At 45.5% G+C, this 14,508-nt stretch overlaps 1 protein-coding gene across 4 annotated transcripts in view; it reads right to left on the bottom strand.

Moving 5' to 3' along the window:
• The window catches only part of tfe3a (transcription factor binding to IGHM enhancer 3a), a 48,748-nt gene that overhangs the window by 28,395 nt on the left and 5,845 nt on the right, over window positions 1-14,508 (bottom strand). Inside the window, exon 3 of one of the 4 annotated variants that reach the window (XM_059949582.1) lies at window positions 8,760-8,829. The exons of 2 other annotated variants lie outside the window; for them this stretch is intronic. The gene's annotated coding sequence lies outside the window, so the exon portion shown is untranslated. Of the gene's footprint in view, window positions 1-1,633; window positions 2,358-8,759; window positions 8,830-14,508 lie in introns of those variants that run through there. One more of the 4 variants, XM_059949583.1, reaches the window with a different exon arrangement.

Genomic DNA, 14,508 nt, shown 5'->3' with positions numbered 1-14,508 from the left:
CTCCCTCAACCTTTCTTGTCTGAGGTGCTACGGTAGCGTTGCAATTAGCGAGATGCTATAACAGCTCGAGGAGTTGAGAGTTTGGGGTTCAATTCCTGCAATGTCTGTAAGGAGTTTGTACGTTAACCCCATGATCGTGTGGGTTTCCTCCCACAGTTCAAAGATGGACCAGTTAGATTAACTAGATATTGTATAGTAAATCGCTTTGTGATTAGTCTAGGGGCGCTGGGCGGTGCGGCTCGTTGGGACAGAAGGGGCTGTTCCACATTGTATCACTAATATAACCAAATAAACTACTCCACACATATCACCAGCCCCGGCACATCATTTACATCATTTTCAAACCAAGCACAGAAAAGCTTACACAGACACATCCCAGTCCATCACAATTAAAGCCCTCCCCACCTCTGAGCACAAGAAAGAAGCATCCATCATCAAGGGCCCCCACCATCCAAGAACCATAGGTCCCACCCACAAGATTCAGGGACAGTTATTACCCTTCAACCATCAGACTCTTGAACCAGCATGTATAACTTCACTCACTTCAACACTGAGATGATTCCACAACCTACAGACTCACTTTTAAGGACTTTACAACCCATGTTCTTGGTATTGTTTTTGCATAGGTTCTTGATTAAGTCAGAGTATCAGGTTACAAGGAGAAGGCAGGAGAATGGGTTTGAGATCAAATGGCAGAGCACACTTGATGGGCTGAATGGCCTAATTCCTCTCCTATGTCTTATCTGCACCCTTTGCCTTCTTTTGCACATTGGCTGGCAGACTTTGTGTGTAGCTTTTCATTGATTCTATTCTATTTCTTGGTTTCACTGTGAATGCCTGCAAGAAAATGAATCTCAGGATAGTATATGGTGATATATACTTTGATATAAATTTAATTTGAACTTCTGAGAATCTTTTGCTTAGATGATAAGCCTGTTGTGTGGCACTTTGTCAAAAGTCTTCTGCAAGCCCACGTACACTGCATCCAGTATGATACTCTTACCACCTCCGAGCGTTACCTCACCATAGAACCACTTAAATGTGAGTAGCCACCAATTAATCTACGCCAGAGAATCTTAATTAATGCAAGATCCTCCAGGTGAGGAATCCCACAGTCCAAAGACATGCCAGTTAGCAACTGAATTGGCCATTGTAAAAAGTCCTGTTATAAGGCCAGGAATAAACTGAGGGGTAGTGTGGCACAGCTTGAAGGCTGAAAAGCCCTATACCACCCTGTATCTCAATTTTAAAAAAAAATGGTGCAGAAAGTTCTCCCACTGCTGAGATTAAACTGACTAGAGCCACCCAGTCTATCCTTTGCCTTGTTTTTGACAGGTGTGTAAAATTCAGGCACTTTCCATTCTTAATCAATCCTGAAAATTTAAGCTTATTCCAGCCAGTGATTCTACAAGACATAGGAACAGGATTAGGCCACTCAGCCCATCAAGCCTGCTCTGGATCTTGATCTATTTCCTTCTAACCCCATTACTCCCAACTTGTCCCTGTAACCTTTCCGTCTGACCAGGCCTTCCCAAATTCTACAAAATCACCACCCTCTGGCTAAAGAAGTTCCTGTCTGTTCTAAATGGATGTCCCTCTATTCTGAGGTTGTGCCTGCTGGTCCTAGACTCACCCTCTGATAGAAACATCTCCGTGTCCATTCTATGTCCTGCCAAATCGCAGGTTGCCTTCCATCTCGGCCGTGGGACTTGCCTAATACAAGCTCAGCCAACTTCCTCCAATACTACAGTTGCCCCTGGTAACGAAACAACAGATCTCTATGGCAACTCACGGATATTCCCTTTGACCTATTCACTCTTCCAACCACTGCTTTGGCAACCTAAAACCACTAATTTAATTAATCCCTCTTTCTCCGTTCTGAAAAAGGATTCTTAATTTAAAGCGTTCACTGTTAGTGGAGGCTCTGCCATGAAGAAATTGGTGGCTTTCCAAGTGTCTGCATATTATTAAAATATCACAAAACAGACTGCGGTTTCCTTCAAATTTCAGATTTATACTCAGCATCCACTTTACTAGAGACACCTACACACTTGCTCCTCAATGCAAATATCTAATCAGACAATCATGTGGCAACAACTCGATGCATAAAAGCATGCAGACATGGTCAAGAGGCTCAGCTGCTGTTCAGACCAAACATCAGAATGGGGAAGGAACACGATCTAAGTGACTTTGACCGTGGAATGATTGTTGGTGCCAGATGGGGTGATCTGAGCATCTCAGACACTGCTGATCTCCTGGGATTGTCACGCACAACAGTCTCTAGAGAAGGTATTTTCCAATCTGAGGTCCACAAACCCCTTGCTTAATGGTATTGGTCTATGGCAAAAGAAAAAGTTTATAATAGAAAAAGCTTAATATATTTCTGTTAAGAGGAAGTTAGATATGGCCCTTGTGGCTAAAGGGATCAGGGGGTATGGAGAGAAAGCAGGTACAGGGTTCTAAGTTGGATGATCATACTGAATGGTAGTGCAGGCTCGAAAGGCTGAAGGGCCTACTCCTGCACTTATTTTCTATGTTTCTATTAAGAGGGAACCCCCTGCTCCAGAATGAGTACGGAAAATGGTATAAGAAACAGGAAACATCCAGCGAGCAGCAGTTCTATGGGTGAAAACGCCTTGTTAATGGTCAGAGGAAAATGGCCAGGCTGTTTCAGCTGACAGTAACTCAAATACCCACACATTACAACAGAAGAGCCTCTCTGAATGCACAACACGTCAAATCTTGAAGTGGATGGGCTACAGCAGCAGAAGACCATAAACATTTATGCAGTGGCTACTTTATTAGGGACAAAGAGCAAATGTGTGTTATAACCAATTTAAATAGTGTTCCCTAATCCATACCACAAGGTTGAACTGCAGCTTCCTGAGCCAAATTGCACAATCTGAGTCATTACCTCAGTACAGTATCACTGTGACTTGGCACTACAATAGATTAAAATATTTTTCTCTGTTCTAAACGTGCTAACGCTCGTTAACAACACATATGAAATGTTGGAGGAACTCATCAAGTCAGTAAGCATCTATGGAGCAGAATAAGCTGACAACACTGGATCTGATAAAGGGTCTTGGCACCAAACGGCAACTGTTTATTTCCCTCCATAGATGCTGCCCAACTCCACCATGGACTGTCCCGAGCCAGGCTGCAAAAGGAGCAGGGTTGGGCATATGGTTACCAGTTCTATCACGTAAATGCTCAGATCTACAGAAACGCCAACAGAATCTCCACAGACAAACCTGGGAGAGGAAGAATCTTCAAAGATGGGCTTCACCTGGGGACAACTTGAACGACTGGCCCAGGACAGAGGACTCTGATAAGTTGCTGTTGGTGGCCTTTGCCATAGTCAGGGTAATGGGCTTAAGTGTATATGCTGCCTGACTTGCTGAGTTCCTCTAGCATTCTGTGCAAGTTCCTCAAGGTTTCCAGCATCTGGAGAATCTAATTTTGACATGTCAAGTTTAGTGGGAAGGTCACAGAGGAAAGACTGGGAGATACAAATCTTCTATTGTTTATTCTAATGTTCCTGAGAGAGGCTACTGGAGTGGGAGAGGGCCCAAAATCATGGGTGGAGGACCAATGGGATGTAAGGCACAGAAACAGTCCCTTTGGCCCAACTGATCTATGCCAACCAAGATTCTCAATGACGCTCACCAAGCAACACGCACAAAATGGTGAAGGAACTCAGTAAGTTGGCCAACATCTAGGGAGGGGAATGAATCTCAAGCCCAAAACATCAACTGCTTACTCCTCTCCATACTGTGCAACAGTCTTGAGCATATATATAAAGCTGGGGTGCCAAGACTTTTGCACTATACTGTATTTGTCAACTTGGAGCAGAGAGCAAGTTTGTAAACAGTAGTTCATCATTTTTATACCTTTTTAAAAACTATTTCCATGAACCTTCAGCGAATTGGTGCAGCTGCTTCATTGGGCCAACATACATTGGTCCCAAAGAGTCCCAATTAACTGGAGTCCACAATATAATGAAAATATAATTTTAATATAATAATTTTCATTACAGGAAAATTCATATTTTACTTCGTTATAGGAAGGATGTGGAAGCTGTAGAGAGAGTGCAGAGAGATTTACCAGGATGCTTCCTGGATTAGAGAGTCTTCTAAGGAAGGGTTGAGAGAGTTAGGACTTTTCTCTTTGGAGTAAAGGAGGATGACAGATGACTTGATAGAGGTGTACAAGATGATACGAGGCATAGATCAAATGGGCAACCAGGGACTTGTTTTTTCCAGGGTGGATATGGTTAATCATCATTATCTGCTGTCCAGGTCACCATGTTCTTGACCATTTTTCTTGGCAATTTTTACAACAGAAGTGGTTTGCCATTTTCTTCGGGGTGGCAACTTTACAAGACGGGTGAACCCAGCCATTATCAATACACTTCAGAGATTGTCTGCCCGGTGTCAGTAGCCACATAATCAGGACTTTGATATGCACCGGCTGCTCCCATGGATTCACGCGACCCTGATCAGGGGACTAAGCAGATGCTACATCCTGTCCAAGGGTGACCTGCAGGTCCGCAGAGGGAAGGAGCGCCTTATACATCCCTTCGTAGAGGCGCATCTCCACCCTGCCACCCAGGAGGTGATGAGAGGTGTATAAGATTACAGAAAGGCATAGAAAGAGTGGACAGACAGCAATTTTTTTCTTATACCAGAGAATATCCTTTCAAGGTCAGTCGAGAAACATACTGGGGGAGATGTCAGAGGTAGTTGATTTTTTTCAGTACAGAGATTGGCAAGTGCATGGTATGCCCTACTATAGGTGGCAGAGGCCGATGTCTTAGGGATATTTAAGAGACTCTCAGACATGCAAATTAAAGAAAAATGGAGGGCTATGTGAGAGTGAAGGGTTAGATTGATCTTGGAGTAGGTTAAGATGTCAGCACAACAGTGCGGGCTGAAGGGCCTGTACTGTGCAGCTCTATGCTCGCATTTGTGGTCTGTGAATCAGTGCTGGAATTCTGCACGAGACTTTCTGCTCTTCCCTCTATTCTCTGGTGAACACCCAGTCCTGGTTTGAAGCCAAGGACTGGGTGTCTGGCTTTGCCGACACCAGCAACAACACTGCACACAGAGCTCTACGTGGAGTTCTCCCCGAGGGCGGCCTGTCTCCTGCACCTTGGTCCCGGGGGGGGGGGGCCGGGGGGAGTGGAGGCAAGCCAGTATTCAGCCTTCCTACCACAGGAAGGAGAGGAGCAAGGTCAGAAGCTGGAGCTGCGGAAATGGGATGCACGGAAACAAAGGCAGACTTTGAGGAAGGTGGAAGTGAAACAATTACTGTCTAAACATGCACAAGATCTACAAAGCACACGTCCAAACGGAGGTGGGTGTGCAACAGAATGATTCTTGGGAGAACTGGCACTGTACACTAACTCATACAAGCTGTCTATTTTAGCTGGTCTCACTTGCCTGGATTTGACCCATATCCTCATAACGGAGTGATTCCCAACCTGGGGTCCATGACATTAAAGAGGGTGGGAACCCCTTTTCTAAAGGCTTGTGAAAGAGTTAATGTACAAGGAGCGTTTGATGGCTCTGGGCCATAGTGACATTTTCCACATAACAGGAGAACTAAAATTGGGCACAATACTCCCGACCACATTCTCCTAACCATTGAGATTCTGCCAACCACAATGGTGTCATCAGCGTGCTTGCAGATCATTTCTGTACTTGGGAGTATTGTAAGCAGTTCTATTTCAGAAAGGATGTGCTGGCCTGGAGAGAGGGTCTACACCAGAGTCACAACTATGATGCCAGGAATGAAAGGGTTAACGTGTGAGGAGTGTCTGATGGCTCTGGGCCTGTACTCGCTGGAGTCCAGAAGAATGCGGCCTCTCATTGAAATCTATCGAATATTTAAAGGCCTGGATACAGTGGATGGTAGAGAGGATGCTTCCAGTACTGGGGGAGTCTAAGACCAGTGGGTAGATTCAGAAAAGGGGGGGGCGCAGCCGTCCATTTAAAACAAAGATGAGGAGGAATTTGTTCAGCCAGAAGGTGGTGAATCTGTGGAATTCATTGCCACAGTCAGCTGTGGAGGTCAAGTCACTGGGTATATTTAAAGCAGTGGGTGATAGGTTCCTGATTAGTCAGGGTGTCAAAGGTTACAGGGCGAAGGCAGAAGAATGCCATTGAGAAGGATAATAAATCAGACATTATGAAACAACACAGCAGACTCAACAAGGGTGGCCTAATTCTGCTTCTGTCTTTTATGGATTAAAAATTGAGGAACCAGAGACAAGGGGGTATTTCTTTAGCCAAAGGGTAAGGAACTTTGTCAATTAGCACAAATAGCTGTAGAGGCAACGTCACTGGGTATATTTAAAGCAGAGGTTCTTCATTGGTAAGGGTGTCAGAGGTTACAGGGAGAGAGATAATAAATCAGCCATGATAGAATGGCAGAGCAGACTTGATGAGCTAAATGGCCCAGTTCCACTCCTATGTCTTAATGGCCTTACCCGGTCAAATATCAGTTAAACACTGTAATTGTACCACTTCCTCTGGGAGCTCACTTCATATACCCACTACCTTCGGACTGGAAAAAAAGTCGTCAGAGTGGTTGAAACTATATTTCTTAAGACTTTCACACAGGACTGAATTTGTCAACGTGGAGCGGGAGTGTCAGAGGCGCGGGGGGGGGGGGGGGGGGGGAGTTGGTGGCAGCACACACCCAGCATGGAGACCCTAGGCAATTTCAAACCATTAGTCTATTTAATACTCTGGTGCTTTCGCTCACTCTCCCTTCTTGTCCCAAACACTAGGGACGCTTAAGAGACTCTTGGACAGGCACATGGATGAAAGAAAAAATTGGAGAGCTATGTGAGAAGGAAAGGTTAGAATTATCTTGGAGGAGGTTAAAAGGTCAGCACAACATCGTGGGCTGAAGGTGCTATCCTTCTCTATGTAGTCTGAGGATCCGTGCTGGAATTCTGCATGAGATTTCCTGCTCTTCCCTTTATGTTCCGGTGAATACCTAATCCTGGAATGAAGCCAAGGACCAGTCTGGTCCAATGTCACTTCGCCAACCTCAGCAGCACCATTCTTGCATCTTGGTCGCAGGTGTGGTGGGAGGTTGGGGGAGAGGGGGGTGGCGTTGGGGATGAGCTAACACACACCCGGCCCTTCCTACCAAGGGAAGGACAGGAGCAAGGACAGAGGCTGGAGTCGAGGAAGTGGGTTGCACAGACACAAAGGCAGGCTTCGAGGAAGGTGAAAGTGAAACGAGACAAAAATCACTGTGTCTAAACACGCACAAGGTACGTGTCTATGCAGGAAGTGCGTGCGCCGTGGAATTATACCTTGGCTAACAGGCATAGTACACCAGCTCATCTAAGCTGCTTACATTAGCTGTTCTCACTTTCCTGGATTTAGCCTTGCAAGGGTTCCCAAGCTGGGGTCCATGGCATAAAAAAAGATTGGGAACCCCTGCTCTAAAGCCTTCCTGTCAATACTTACTGCCCATTACACCGCTGGTGTTTAGGGCAGCAATGAAGATCCTTCATCCCTGACGGTGTTCACACTGTCAGTAGCTTCTCAGTTTTCACTACGTCAGTCATGCAAGGCCAGGGTGGAGACTCAGGAATACCAAAGTATTTCCGTTAACAATTTTGTTCGACTAGTCAGGATTGTTAGTACTGAGCTGAGTCCCCAAACCTGGAGGAATGGGGTACCAATCTAGGAGTGACCCTACCAAGAACCAAAGAATAAAACCCTGCCTCCAGCCAACATAACTATCCAGGTCATTGAGGCACGCAAGCCTCTAAACCCTACAACAAGATTGTGGTCCTGACGAAGGCTCTCAGCCCGAAACGTCGACAGTGCTTCTCCCTATAGATGCTGCCTGGCCTGCTGCGTTCCACCAGCATTTTGTCTGTGTTGCTTGTGGTCCTCTTGGAGGCTTAATATATGAGGAGTGACAGTGAAAGGGTTAATATATGAGGAGTGTTTGATGGCTCTGGGCCACGTTGCCATAGCAGGGCGAACAAAACTGAGCCTAATACTCTTACGGCAGTCTTATCAACCTCCCAAGTGCTTTCTCGTTGTTATCTGGGATTCCGCCAACATCCTCAGTGTATTTGTAGATGGCACCTACATTGTGAGCTGTTTTACCCAAGAAATGAAGTGTTCGCATTGGAGAGGGTCCAAAGGAGGTTCACGAGAATGAACTCGGGAATGTACAAGGTGTGTCTGATGGCTCTGGGACTGTACTCACTAGAGTTTAGAAAAATGACATGGGGAGGGGGACCTGATTGAAATCTATCAAATACTGAAAGGTCTGGATAGAATGGCTGTGGAGAGGATGTTTCCTATAGTGGGGAGTGTTAGACCAGAGGACACAGCCATGAAATAGAATGTCCCTTTAGGTGAGGAGGAATTTCTTCAGCAAAAGAATAGCCAATCTTGTGGAATTCATTGCCACAGATGGTTGTGGAGGCCAAGTCATTGGGTATATTTGAAGCTGAGGTTAATAGGTTCTTGATTAGTAAGAGCATCAAAAGTTATAGGGAGAAGGCAGAAAAATGGGAAAATAAATCAGTCATGATGGAATGGCAGAGGGAACTTGGGGACTGTGCACACGGTTGCTTCCAGTGTGAGAGGAAGAGGGAGATGGGAAGGCAGGAGGATGGGGTTGAGAGGGAAAATAAACCCAGCCACGATGGAACAGCAAAGCAGACTCAGCAGACTGAAAGGTCCAAATCTGCTCCTGCATCTTAATGGCCTTACCTGTCCAAATGTCTGCTAAACACAGCAAATGTACCTCCCTTTACCACTTCCTCTGGGAGCTCGTTTCACTCTTGATGTGAAAAAAAAGTTGAAAGAGGAAATAGTTGAGGTAGATACATCAGAACAAGTCACAGGTTTATTGTCACTGGCGTACAGTACTGTGAAAAAAGTCTCGGGCCCAAATACTGTAGTTAGGGTGCCCAACACTTTAGCACAGTACTGTATGTCAACCTAGAACGGAGAGGGAGTTTCTAAATGTGGTGGGAGCAAAAGCCGTTGGGAACAGCGAGGGTGGAGCATCGCAGGAGGGGTGTGGGACAGGTGGCACAGAAGGAACGCCGGGGCAGAGAGAGAGGTGCAGGCACAATCAGCCCTGAGACATCAGGCAAGGTCATTTGATTCCAAACAATTGGATTATTGATTATTACAGAAAGTCTCTCTGGTGCTTCCTGCTCCCTTCCCACTCTCAGTCCACAATAGACAGCCATATTAGAATCAAGTTTATCATAACTCAATTGTTATGAAATTTGTTTTTTTCTGCATCAGCAGTACAGTGCAATACACAAAATTAATATAGTACTGTGCAAAAGTCTTAAACACCTTACCTAAATATATGTGTGCCTAAGACTTTTTAACAGTACTGCATGTCAGGAAAATTGTTGTCTTGCAGCAACAATGCATAAAAATTACAGATACATATACACACACACATATATACATACCTATGTATCAGATAGTGTTCAGAAATCTGATTGCAGAGGGGAAGATGTTGCTCCTAAAACACTAAGTGTGTGTTTTCAGCATCCTATAACTTTTCCCAAGAGGGCATATCTGGATGATGGGGTGGTAAATTGGATTGTGGCAAATTGGTGGTAAGTTGTGGATAATGAAGTAGGTTTTCAAAGCTTCCAGAGAGATTTAGGCCAGTTAGAAGAGTGGGCTGAAAGACAGCAGTTGGAGTTTAATGCTGATAAATGTGAGGTGCTACATTTTGGTAGGACTAATCAAAATAGGGCACACATGGTAAATGGTAGGGCATTGTGGAAAGCAGTAGAACAGAGAGATCTAGGAATAATGGTGCATAGTTCCCTGAAGGTGGAATCTCATGTGGATAGGGTGGTAAAGAAAGCTTTTGGTATGCTGGCCTTTATAAATCAGAGCATTGAGTATAGGAGTTGGGATGTAACGTTAAAATTGTACAAGGCATTGGTGAGGCCAAATTTGGAGTATTGTGTACAGTTCTGGTCACCGAATTATAGGAAAGATGTCAACAAAATAGAGAGAGTACAGAGGAGATTTACTAGAACGTTACCCGGGTTTCAGCACCTAAGTTACAGAGAAAGGTTGAACAAGTTAGGCCTTTATTCTTTGCAGCGTAGAAGATTGAGGGGGGATGATAGAGGTATTTAAAATTATGAGGGGGATAGATAGAGTTGAAGTGGATAGGCTTTTTCCATTGAGAGTAGGGGAGATTCAAACAAGAGGACATGAGTTGAGAGTTAGAGGGCAAAGGTTTAGGGGTAACACGAAGGGGAACTGGTTTACTCAAGAGTGTGGTAGCAGTGTGGAACGAGCTTCCATTAGAAGTGGTAGAGGCAGGTTCAATATTGTTATTTTTTTAAAAAAAAATTGGATAGGTATATGGACAGGAAAGGAATGGAGGGTTATGAGCTGAGTGTAGGTCGGTGGGACTAGGTGAGAGTAAGCATTTGGCACGGACGAGAAGGGCTAAGATTGCTTGTTTCAATTCTGTATGACACTGAGAGTCCTCATTGTTAGATGCCAGCGTCTTGAGGCACCACTTTTTGAAGGTGTTCTCGATGGTGGGGAAGGATTGTGCCCGCGATTAAGCTGGCTGAGTCTACAACCCAGTGCACCTTTTTCCGATCATATGCAGTGGCCCCCCCACACCTGACGATGATGCAGCCAGTTAGACTGCTCTCTAGGGTACATCAGTAGAAATTTGCCGGAGTTGTTGGTGATATATCAAATCCCGTCAAACTCCTAATGAAATATAACTGCTGTTGTGCCTTCTTCATAAATGCATCAATATATTTGGCCCAGGATGGATCTCCTGAGGTTTTGATGCCAATTGATTACTACCATCGTGGAGGAGGTACAGAAGTCTAAAGACCCATATGCAATGATTCAGGAACATCTTCTCCATCAGATTTCTGAATAGGTCATGAACACTTTACATCTTATTATTTTGCAGTTTTGCTTGTAATTTATGGTAATTTTATCTACTTGCACTGTACTTCTACCCCCAAACAATGAATTCCACGTCATTATAACTCCATGATGGCAAATCTGAGCTCCACCGCGGGCTGCGAAAGGAGGTGGCTTGAGCACGGGGTTTGTAATTCTATCTTGTAAATGCCCAGAGCTACAGAAACACCAACGGAAGCTCCACAGAACTCATCCCTGGGAGAGGGAGGATCTCATTGAAACCTAGTGTAGGGAAGTGTATGGTCATGCATTTTGGTAGAAGAAATAAAAACGTATTTTCTAAACAGGGAGAAAAACGGAAAGGGACTTGGGAGTCCTCGTGCAGGATTCTTTAAAGGTTAACTTATAGATTGAGTCAGTGGTGATGACTGCAAACTAAAAGCAAGGATGTAGTGCTGAGGCTTATAAGGTTATTGGTCAGAGCGAACTGGAGAGTGGTGAGCAGCCTTGGGCCTGTTATCTAAGAAAATACGTGCTGGCCTTGGAGAGGGTTCCAATGGCTGGCGGGAATGATCTGGGCAGAGATAGAAATAGATCAGCTGTGACGAAATGGTGGAGCAGACTCGATGGGCATAATGGACTGATTCTACTCCTCTAACATGTGGTCTTATGAAAGGATTATCATACGAGTAGCGATGGAAGGCTCAGGGTCTGTACTCACTGGAATTCACAGGAATGAAGGGGAAGGGGTGGAATCTCATTGAAACTTATCAAATGTTGAAAGGCCTTGATAGACAGGTTGTGGAGAGGATGTTTCCTATAGTAGCAAAGTCTAGAACTAGAGGACTCAGCCTCAGACTAGAGGGGCATCCCTTGGAATGGAGACGAGGAGGAATTTCTTTAGCCAGAGAGTGGTGAATCTGTGGAATTCATCGCCACAAATGGCTGTGGAGGCCAAGTCACTGGATCTATAACTCACTGATAGCAAATCTGAACTCTGCCATGGACGTGGACAGAACGAAGCCTGGCCGCAAAAGGAGGAGGGTTGGGCACCGGGTTAGCAAACCCGTCCCATAAAAACCCAGAGCTACAGAAATGCCAACAGAAGCTCCAAAGACCTCATCCCTGGGAGAGAAAGGATCGTCACCTCAAAGATTATGATGTTATATGGTGAAAAGCACAAATCCATGGAAGCCACAGGGCTGATCAACCTTCTACCATCTGAGTGATGGTAAACATGACTCTTATATGGTCTCTACTGTGCACTGAGCGTGGGAAGTGGCCAGGGAGAGGTGAAGCCCTTGCCGAGGTAGGGGTGATGGGCTACAATTCATAGACTAAGTCAATAAAAACATTACTGTCAACTCTTTGATGCACGAGCTGATGACAAGACCGTAAGACATAGGAGCAGAATTAGGCCATTTGGGCTATAGAGGCTGCTCTGCCATTCCATCATGGCTGATCCTCCACTTCCCTCCTCAGCCCCACTCCCCAGCCTTCTCCCCGTAACCTTTGATGCCGTGTCCAATCAAGAACCTATCAAGCTCTGCATTAAATGCACCCAATGACTTAACATCCACAGCTGCCTGTGGTAATAAATCTCACATTCACCACCCTCTGGCTAAAGAAATTTCTCCGCATTTGTTTTAAATGGATGTCCTTCAACGCTGAGGATGTGCCCTCTTGTCCTAGGCTCCCCAACCATGTGGAAAGGATGTTGCCCATCTATCTGTCCAGGCCTTTCACTATTCAAAAGGTTTGAATGAGATCCTACTCCTCATTCTTTTAAATTCCAGCGAGTACAGACCCAGAGCCATCAAATGTTCCTCGTATGATAACCCTTTCATTTCTGGAATCACCCTTGTGAACCTCCTCTGAACCATTGCCAATGCCACCACATCTTTTCTTAGGTGAGGAGCCCAAAACTGCTCACAGTCTCGTGTTAGGGAAGATAGTGATATGGGCCCTGTTCTAGGAACACAACACTCCTTCCATGACTGTCCACACTTCTTGCTGACAGGATGGGCTACACCAAGGGGACAACTTGAATGACTGGTCCAGGACAGAGGACTCTGGCAAACCGCTGTCAGCAGCCTCAGCCCCAGTAGGGGTGATGGGCTCAAGAAAGCTAACAAATATGATCCAACCAACATTTAAAAGACACTTGGACAGGTACGCGAATAGGAAAGGTTTAGAACAAGGGTTCCCAACCTTTTTTATGCCATGGGACAATACCTTTAAGCAACGGGGTCCTTGCACCCCAGGTTTTGAGAGATGCAGGCCAAACACAAATGGGACTAGCTTGAACACACACACAAAATGCTGCCTGGCCTGCTGCGTTCCACCAGCATTTTGTGTGTGTTGTTTGAATTTCCAGCATCTGCAGATTTCCTCGTGTTGGGATTAGCTAGGATATGGCATCTTATCTGTGATATGTTGTGCCAAAGGGCCTGCTTCCTTGCTGAGAGACTGGGGGATGGGGGAGGCTATCAGGAGCTTCGAGAAGTTGCGGTAAGGCAAACAACATCTGGGCAAGAACAGACTAGAGAAGTGCACATAGGACAGGAAAGCAAGGTCTTCAAAGAGCAGTGCTTCCCATTGCATAGCAGTTTCTCGCAATCATTTTGAGATAAAACTATAATGAAAGGATGCAAACACAGACACCAACTAGGGGACAATTGGTTTACTAACTTCAAGCATCGTCAGTTGTCAGCTTGCAGTTTCTAATGATTTAGCACCTTGACTTAGCACCTTTACTGTGAATGGTGACTGATCTTGCAAGTAAGAAACTGTGATGTATGATCCACCACATCAAAGCATCATTGATCGTCAGCCTGAGGTTTCGACTGACTGTTAATACCAATATTTTGATGCTGCTCCAAAGAGGCTCGTCCTTACCCTCAGCCATCAGGCAACCTATAGCCGGGGAAGTGATGACCCCCTCCTGTTAGACCGTTTGAGTTAACTTATTTTTTATTCTTTCATAATTCTCTTCTTGTGGCGACCCACTTCCCAGCGCACTCGAACCGGCTCACAAAGTGGCGCGTGTCAGCATTGAGGCCGGTCCCAAAGAGGACACCGAGCCTGCGTCACCAGCAAGGGGAAAAGCCCACACGTGGGACGGGACTGTGAATACAGTATTCCCGCCCAGGGAGGGCAGGAACAGGAAGGCTTTAAAGCGAGGCCGCGAAGTTTAAATAAACCTCTTTCGCAACTGCAGCTCACCGACTACGTGTCGTTATTTCAGCGCTGCGTGTAGCACACCACTACATCCTAATCTTTGTATATCTGTGCACTTGTAACACTGCTGTGACACAGTTATTTACCTTGGGATCAATAAAGTATCTACCTATCTAAGATGTGATGGGACACATCATCAATGATGTAACCTGGGGTCATTGGGTGCTCCAGGTCTTTCAACATCAAACACCTTCGCATGGGCGACCCAGCCAGCTTGTGTCCAGCACTCCTCTTGATCCACTGCCATCTGGAGGCTAGACAGTCCCTGCTCTTTGCAGCCCCTGTAATGCCAAGGAAGAGAGTAGGTTCTGCAGTCAGCAGCCCAGCAAAACCGCTACAC

The sequence above is a fragment of the Hypanus sabinus genome, chromosome 24 (assembly GCF_030144855.1).
Source record: "Hypanus sabinus isolate sHypSab1 chromosome 24, sHypSab1.hap1, whole genome shotgun sequence".
Lineage (NCBI taxonomy): Eukaryota > Metazoa > Chordata > Chondrichthyes > Myliobatiformes > Dasyatidae > Hypanus > Hypanus sabinus.
This window is presented reverse-complemented; position numbering and strand designations above follow the sequence as displayed.